The following is a 9544-nucleotide window of genomic DNA, read 5'->3' as shown; positions in this document are numbered from 1 at the left end:
AGTGGGGGGGTCCTTCGGCCTGGCCTGTGCCCTTTCACAGTCCTGGAGCCCTTGGGGGATGTCCGATTAATGGCAGTTGGACATCCTTAGCGCTGCTGCGGAGGTGGGCCGCTGCATTCGCCAGGTGTCAGCCCAGCTTGTGGCTGAGCAACGCTCCCCTTGTGGGAGCACACAGACCACCAGGGGGCAGCTCCTGCATTGAGCATCTGCCCCCTGGTGGTCAGTGTGCATCATAGCGACCAGTCATTCCGCTGTTTGGTCAATTTGCATATTAACCTTTTATTATATAAGATAACACAAAGACACAGAGAACAGTGTGGTGACAGCCAGAGGAAAGGGGAGTGGGGGTAGGTGGAGGTGGGCAAAGGAGGGGAAAATGGGCACAAAAGAGACGTTGCTTGGGATGATACGTATACAATGCACTATGAAGATGATGGTTTGTGGATCTGTACACTTGAAATCTGTATGGTTTTGTGAACCAATGTCACCCTAATAAATTCAATTAAAAAAAAAGGAGTAATGGCCACCACAGTAATCAGATTCCTGTAACAGAACAAGACAAAGAACTGAAGAGCATGGAGCAGAAGGGATCTATAGACAAATTTGGGTACAACACAACATAATGCACACATGACAAAGTTCAGGAAATGCTTGATTTTGATGCCAAATATTTATGTTTTTAGAAAAAAAAAATAGTAGTTTTTATTTTTGTGTGTTTCTGTCTCTCTGTTTTTCTCTCTCTCTTTCTCCATACTTTCTCCCTGTCTTTTTCCAAGGAAAATGTTTTGTACCTAAAAGGAAAGCAGAATTACTGGGCTGGAGAAGCACTCCTGGACACATCTGCTCCTGCTGACATCTTTAAATTTTGAGCACAATAAATATAATAATAAATAATAATATCAAATAAGCTCAACAGTGACTTTGCCTATAATTCTGAAGTCAAATTAAAGAGATGAGTTAGATTGGTCTCACAGCAAAAATAAATAAATAAATAAATAAATACAAATAAAAATGCTAAAAGGAATTTGAGAACTTTTGCTACCTGCTATTAAATATGACTTGAAAAGGCATTTTTTTTTCTACAGAAAAAGTTCTCTGATTCACTTTTTTTCAAGTGTTACATATGCAATTTGTGTATCATGTACTCATTTGGAGAGTTTTAACCTAGAGTTGCAGCAAAAGTGTATCAGAGTAATGATATAGATTATCTCAAGGTCACAGTGTTTCAGGGTAATTTCTAGCCCATCATATCCAGAAAGTTACCACATTCTGTTCCTCTTTCTGTAGAGCCCACTGGCTTTTGAAGATGCTTTCTACATGATGAATCTTATCAAGTTTACCTTGGTAGAATTTTCTTCATTTTTTAAATAATCCTATCTAATAAAGAGGGAATATGCTAATTGACCCACACATGTTGCAAAGATGGTGGCACCCACAGCCAATAAGGAGGGATGCTAATAATTGACTGCCCCACCCTCAAAGATGGTGGTGCCCACAGCTACAAGATGGCGGTGCCCAGTCCCCTCAGGCCCCCAGCTGCCCAGGGCCAGCCTGAGGCACAGGCAAGCCTCGGATGGTGGCTGCCCAGCTGCCCAGGGCTGCCCGCGGTTCAGGTAACCAGGGACGGCCGAGGCTTGCACTGCAGACAGTGCCAGCAGCAGAGGTGTGATGAGGGAGCCACCTTCCCCTGATTTCTGGGTCGCCTCCCACCCCTGAGGGCTCCCGGACTGTGAGAGAGGGCAGGCCGGGCTGAGGGACCCCCCTCCAGTGCATGAATTTTCATGCACCGAGCCTCTAGTTTTTAATATAATAGGGTGAAATGAGTAATAAGAGTAATGTACATTTGAACATCTTCAGTAAAATGTGGGAGCACATCTGATATATAATGGAAAAATAGTAGAGAATAAGATAGGCTCAAATCTTCATATCAGGGAAATTGAGTAGAAAAGAAGTTACGCAATGGCACCTCTTTCTCTCTCTCTCTCTCTCTCTCTCTCTCTCTCTCCCTCTCCTCTTAAACAGAATATTCTTTCTTTTTACTAGGCAATGCCCTAAATTCCTCTAAGAAAATACAATAGACTCAAGCTTGAAATATATATCCTATAGGAATATTTTTTAAAAATATGCTTTATTCATTTTAGAGAGAGAGGAAGGGAGAGAGATAGAAACATTGATGATATAGGATCCTCATTGAACAGCTAACTTCTATATGCTTCCACCAGGGATTGAGCCCACAATCCTGGCATGTGCCTTGACCTGGAATCAAACCAGTGACCTCCCCTTTGTTCATGGGTTGATGCTCAACCACTGAGCAACACCAGCCAGACCCTATTGGAATAATTCACACCAAGGCCAAAGTCAGAAACACATTAGATAATTGATATTATTATTGAGTTCAGATTAATTGAGGTTGCATTACATAAAGCTTTTAAAGAACTGTGAAATAAACAATTTTTAAATAGGTCTAATATTTTAAACATTTTAACTGATATATGTTCACTTCCCTTTAAATCATCTCCATTTTTTATTCACCTGCAAGGCTGAACCACAAAATTTATCATCCTAGTGAACAAGAGAAGGAACAAGAGAGTATCACCACCAAGAAAAAGTGGTCACATAATACCTTTGACTCTAAAATTTGCGTCTCCTTATAAAATTTGGGATAAAATATTTCTTGTGGTGAGATGATAGATTTGTTAATCTCACAAACATACTTTTAACAAGTCAAGAGCCAGGCGAGGTAAAATAACAATAACAAGAACTATCAGAACTTAGACATTTCTTTCATCGTGTAGCTAAGTTATGCTTTCCATCACTAATGATGAACCATGCGATTTGGTGGCTCCACCAGAAATAAATCCACACCTATATGGTCAACTAATGTATAATAGGAATAATGATAGTCTTTTCAATAAATCATATTGGAAAAACTGGATAGATACATACAAAAAATGAAACTAGACCATTTTCTTATACCATATACAAAAATAAACTCAAAATGGATTAAAGACTTAAATATTAGACTCAAAAGCATAAAACTCCTCGAAGAAAACATAGACAGTAAACTCTTCGATATTGCTGTTAGCAATATTTTTTGGAGGTATGTCTCCTTGAGCAAGGGAAACAAAAGAAAAAGTAAACAAATGAGACTACATGAAACAAAAAAGTTTTTGCACATCTAAGGAAACCATCACAAAATTGAAAAAAAAACAAACACTGAATGGAAGAAGATATTCACCAATGTTATGTCTGATAAGGAGTCAATATCCAAAATATATAAGGAACTTACAACTTCACACACACACACACACACACACACACACACACACACACACAACATGCAATTAAAAAATGGACAAAGGACCCGAATAATCATTTCTCTAAAGAGGACATACAGATGGCCAATAGACATATGCAAATATGCTCAACATCACTAATCATCAGGGAAGTGCAAATTAAAGCCAAATGAGATATCACCTCATATCTGCCAGAATGGCTATTATCAATAAATCAACAAAAAAACAAGTGCTAGTGAGGATGTGGAGAAAAGGGAATGCTAATATACTGCTGGTGGGAATGCAGCCACTTTGGAATACAGTGTGGCTATTTCTCAAAAAATTATAAATGGAACTACCATATGACCCACTTTTGGCTATTTATCTGAAGAAATCCAAAACACTAATTCAAAGCCATATATGCAGCCCTGTGTTCATTGCAGCATTACTAGTATTTATAATAGTCACATTACAGGCACAACCTAATGGCCATTGGTAGATGAATGGATAAAGAAGTGGTATATACATAAAATGGAATATCACTCGGCCATAAAAATAATGAAATTTTGCATTTGCGACAACATTCATGGGTCTAAAGGTTATTATGCTAAGTGAAATAAATCAGTCAGAGGAAGAAAAGTACCATATGATTTCTCTTATATGCAGAATCTATAAACCATAATAAGTGAACAAATAAAACAGAAATAAACTCATAGAGAAAAAATTATGGTTGCCAGATGGAAACTGTGGTGTGGGGATTGGTGAAATATGTGAAAAGAATTAAGAAGTGCAAATTGCCAGTTATAAAAATAATCACAGGGCTTGGCCCATGTGGCTCAGTGGTTGAGCATTGACCTACGAATCAGTTCATGGTTAGATTCCCAGTCGGGGCACAAGCCCTGGTTAGGGCTTCGATCCCCTGTAGGGGGCATGCAGGAGGCAGCCGATCAATGATTCTCTCTCATTATTGATGATTCTATCTCTCTCTCCCTCTCCCTTCCTCTCTGAAATCAATAAAAAATATATTTTAATAAATAGTCACAGGGATTTAAATACAGCACAAGAAATATAGTCAATAATATTTTAATAACAATGTATTGTGTTAGATGGGTACTATACTTATGGGGTGATCACTTCATAAGGCATATAATGTCTCATCACTATATTGAACACCTAAGACTAATTTTGGTGGGACATAAGTAGATTATAGTTTTCATATGGAAAATAATGCAATAATGAACAAATAATAATCCTATATAATAAAAGCCTAGGTGGGGTCGTGCGATGTCCTCGCGTGATGTCATCACAAGATGGCTACCACAAGATGGCCACCACAAGATGGCTGCCCTCCTAGAGTAGTTAGACAACCAAAGAGTCTGATTAGGTACTCCAGGATATACTTGATCTGGGGGGGGATGGCAAGGGTAGGAGGAGATAGGAATGAAGAAATTTCCATATGCCCTAAAGGTCATTCAGAGAAGTTAGCTGTTTGACTGGCTGAAATGGTGGGAAAGAATTTACCTTATATCAAAAGCTAAAAGGTAGGCCATCCAGACTCACAACCAAAAATTAGGGTGTCAGGGACTCCAGATGCTATTAAGATTGAGCCTTATATCTAATGAAAGATGAATAGGATCAGAATTGCCTGTGCTATGAAAGATGTGGGATAAAACCATGAAGAAGATTAAATAAGGAAGCCATGTTTTCTTTGCACTTCTGAGTATAGCAATATTGCATTTGTGACTCCACAACATGTCAGGGCTAGCCTGAGATGTCTAAGAACCTCCGTGTAGCAAGAATTTATATGCACCAGGCTTTAGATGAAGCTCCTAAACTAAAATTAGTGAGAGATACCATGTTGAGGCCTTGGCTATGGTTGTGAAACAGATGGTTTCATTTGCAGAACTACATATGATAAAAACAGTAGAAAAGGCTCATTTTTAAGTCTTTCTTAATACTATATTTGAACAACTTTTCTGAAAGTTAAATCCAGTTCCAGCTGTTGAAGCTCCTCCATTAGTACAAGGTTTGGGGTAGACTTGTGTGTGTGTGTGTGTGTGAGAGAGAGAGAGAGAGAGAGAGAGAGAGAGAGAGAGAAAGCAGAGTATAATACTACTTGAAAGGTTACAGGAAGCTAGAAAACGTGTCTTAGCTGAGTTGATCTCAACAACTTATTTTTCTCTACCCAGAAAGCAGATAACAATGACTTGGGGAAAGCAGGCATTGACAGGAAATATGTTGGTAAGGAAGTCCCCACTTATTGCTGTTTTTAGGTCAAGGCAGCTGCACATGCCCTGATGATGCAGACCTAGCTGAGGCTCATTTCCATACAAGGGAAAGTAGCTGATATTTTAGCTTAGATTAGATAATATTTAGAATAGAATAGAATAGAATAGAATAGAATAGAATAGAATAGGCATTAAAGAAGTTATTATTTGCCTATCTTCATACAGTGAATTAACAGGGACCCAACAATATTTGTCATTAATGCCTTCCTTCTTTCTATACGACATTTTTTTCATCATGGTCTTTTCTACTACTCACTATGAACTTTGATCTCAGTCTGAAAGTAAGAGTTTGAAATAGATAAGATGCAGTATTATTCCTGGAAAACAAAACTGGTATTTAATTAAGGGTAATAACTGAAGCGACATATTTTTGTCTAAGGATATGGCATGCCTTATAAAATATCTTATTAGTATGTTGCGGATTAACCAGAAAGAAAAATAAAAATGGGTAAAAATGACTTTATGAAGCCTGTAGCTGTAGGAATCTTCAAGGGCTAAATAGCCAAAGCCAACATCAAGAAAGGATTGCCTGAAACCCAAGTAGACATCTGGAGTTAACATAGGTACTGTCTCACTCAAAGTGCAAGGACATGCACTCCCCACTTTAGCCACAGGTGCACAACAGACTGTTGAATTCAATTTATTTGTCTCTTTCCTGTAGGGAACTGTATGCACAATTCTTAGAATGTTAGCAGTGTATTATTACTCCCCCACATACACAGACTAACGTGTAAGCTCCACAGGAGCACAGATTTCACTCAGGCTTGTTCAATGCTGTACTTGAGCAACTAAGACATTGTCAGATGGTCAATACATATTTATTAAATGAATGAATTAATAATAGGGGCAATATCCTACCTTTAAAAATGAATTTCCAGTGGTTGAACTTCTAGCATTATAGACAGGGTCCTTATATTACAACCTCAAGGCTACTAAATTATGAAAAATTTTATCCTAATGAATATATCATACTGCCTATACCACTTATAACTACACCTCTTATCTGCTTATTTGTCAAGTAAAATAATGCCATACATTTTATAAAAGTGTACTATAATGTTAATATTTTTATAAAGCATAGATATTAAATTATTCATACTAGGACAGTAATATTATCTGAAGGTTAGGATATTTAGGCCAAGAAATATATAACAATACTTTTTTAAAGCTTAAAATTAGAGTATAATGAATCAATTCCTTTGCTTGAAATAACAAATAGATGACACTTAGAGCTGGATTAAAGAAATTGAATACCTATGAATATGACCAGTACGTTTGCCTGGGGAAATTTAACTGGTAAAATTATATCAAAGATTCAGAATTTTATCATAAAGAGCAGTAGCAATTATTTAGTTTAATTCACATCCTTTTTAGTTATGTCTTATTTTGTTTTTTTGTTTATGTTTTTGTTTTTTTACTCTCATATTTCCCCAGGGAATGGTTCTCATTGAGCTATAAATTATAGTAAACTGCTTCTTGGTCACTGGGATAGCCACATAACCCAGTCTTTGCCAACCACACTCATTAATATGAATGCTGAGGAAGAGAAAGTGTCCACAAAATACAGTATCAGTTCGTTGAATACTTCAGGCTAGCTTTGTACAATAGTTGCAGGAACTAATAAAATACCTTCTTTGTGGAAGTTAACATTAGTTGATTTTCTGTACTGTGTAACTAAAAAAATACTGATTAATGGGCAATATTAATACCTTAATTATATAGAAGACAATTATACTGAAGAAAATTACCTCATACCACTCTACTCTTTAGTAAACAATCCAAGAATTGCCAGGTAGCTTTATATGCAGCCTCCCTTCTTTAAACTTATCTTTTAAACTTCCATGAATTTTCTTGCCTCTGCTATTTCTTCTTCTTGGTGAAAACATCTACTTTTGTATTATTTATGTGTTGGGATATTGATACTACTGGGTCTTTCTGCTTAAGCACAACTTCTGTCAGTTCTGCAACTTCAAAACTACTTAGTGGATTCAGTAGCAGCAAATGTCTTCAACCATCTGTTTGCAGTTTATTACAGAAATTGGATTAATTTGCCTTAGGGGTTTCATAAATGAGATCCAGAAAACCCTAGATGTCCTCTCCATTTAGAGCTTTATACCAAGTCTCTCTTCTCATGTATCTTCTCTTTTCAGTTAGAACAAAAGGTAGAGGAATCCCATAGCCATCACCAACTATGACTTTGTAACTATTATAATTCTCTTCTAATTTTTCCACTTTATTTTAACATTAACAAATTTTAAAGAAAACAATGTATTGATTACTTTTAGTTAAGTGTAATAGAGACTTCCACTGGCCAATAAAATTAATTACCACTTTTATAGTGTACAGCCCTAATTGAGAAGCAGCGGCCTAAATAAGTCTATATTTGCTTGGTTGTGTGTGTGTTTTAATCCTCATCTGAGGATTTTTTTTCATTGATTGTTTAGAGAAGTGGAAGGGGAGGAGAGAGAGAAACATTGATGTGAGAGAGACACATCAATTGGTTGCCTCCGGAATGTGCCCTGACCAGGGCAGGATTGAACCTGCAACAGAGGTACATGCCCTTGACTGGGAATCAAACCTGAGACTCTCAGCCAGGGATGAATAAGTCTATATTTGTATGCAAACATCTAGGTGTGACCATATGACTAATTGTCATCAATGGAATTCAAGTGCAAAAATGAGGGCCACTTCTACATCAAGCCTTTGAAAAAAGAAATGTACCTCTTTCTTTTCTTTTTTCCTCTTTCCATTGACTGGATATTTAAAATAATGAGACCTAATAGATGTACTGTCTGATACAGTAGCCGTTAGCCACATGTGGCTATTTAAATCTAAAATGACTTAATTAAATATAATTAAATATAAGTTCTCCATTCATATTAGCCACATTTCAAAAGTTTAGTAGATACATTCTCATCATTGCAGAACATGCTATTAAATAGCACTGACTCAGATAATGGTGGAGACACAAAATGGAAAGAGCCTTGTTCATTGACTCTTAGAGAGAAGAGCCACCTAGCCATTGGATACTTTGAGAATGTGAAATAAACCTCAAGTTTGGTCAGGTATGCATTTACATATTTAGGGTTCATATTACATAGTATTTTGGCTTATCCCAATTATTAAGCTTTATGGCTATTTAAAAAACCCTTTGAACATATTTTTATACCTTTAGAAGATCCCATATATACTTTTGCATTTTGTTTGATGGATTTTTTTTTACATTCAAAATCAAAACAAAATAGACCATGTATTTTAAAGCAGAAGGGTTTAAGAAGTAGCATAACTAAGAAAATAGTCTAAAAGAAATATGGCAATGCATTCACAGTTTAGGAGCAATGATAACATTTCAGGTTTCTGCTAACTCCTACTTACCTTAGAAGATAAAATCATTATAAGCACAAGGCCATGAAGAGCATGGTCTTTGGGATCAGAATCTTTGGGTTTGAGTATTGCTTCTGCTACTTGATGTTCATAATGTTTGTAGTTTTATGAGTATCTATAAAGAACAATTGAGAGAGTCAGAGGAATCAGGCAGGTGTAGATCAATATATCAACTTAATTACTGATAAAAGCTGCGTTGGAGAATATGGATTAAATGTGTGCCACTAATGAGGTTCAAGGTACTCCTGACCACACCAGTGTAGATCTTGGTATAGTCCACTCAAGGGAAATTTTGAGTGTTCATGGAGGACTCACTCAGGACTTTTGCTTCTCACTGTGGGAGGAAATTGTAAAACGGCAGAGTGTAAATTTCCCAAATTTAGGAATTTTGATTGATTAGCATCACCCACTTTATAAATTCAAACTAAGGTCTACATTTTACTACTTGATAATCCATTTCTCCACTGTGTAGAGGCAAAAAAAGCAGAGCAGAAGGTCAGAAGGGTAGGATATAGGGAAACTATCTCCTCAAGAAAATCAGGGAAAAGAGTGAGGTTTTGGTATTGTGAATCTGTGCCTTTCTATGGAAAATGGATA

This window comes from Myotis brandtii, unplaced genomic scaffold (assembly GCF_000412655.1).
Source record: "Myotis brandtii unplaced genomic scaffold, ASM41265v1 scaffold290, whole genome shotgun sequence".
Lineage (NCBI taxonomy): Eukaryota > Metazoa > Chordata > Mammalia > Chiroptera > Vespertilionidae > Myotis > Myotis brandtii.
The sequence above is the reverse complement of the archived record's forward strand: the minus strand, read 5'-3'. Positions refer to the sequence as shown.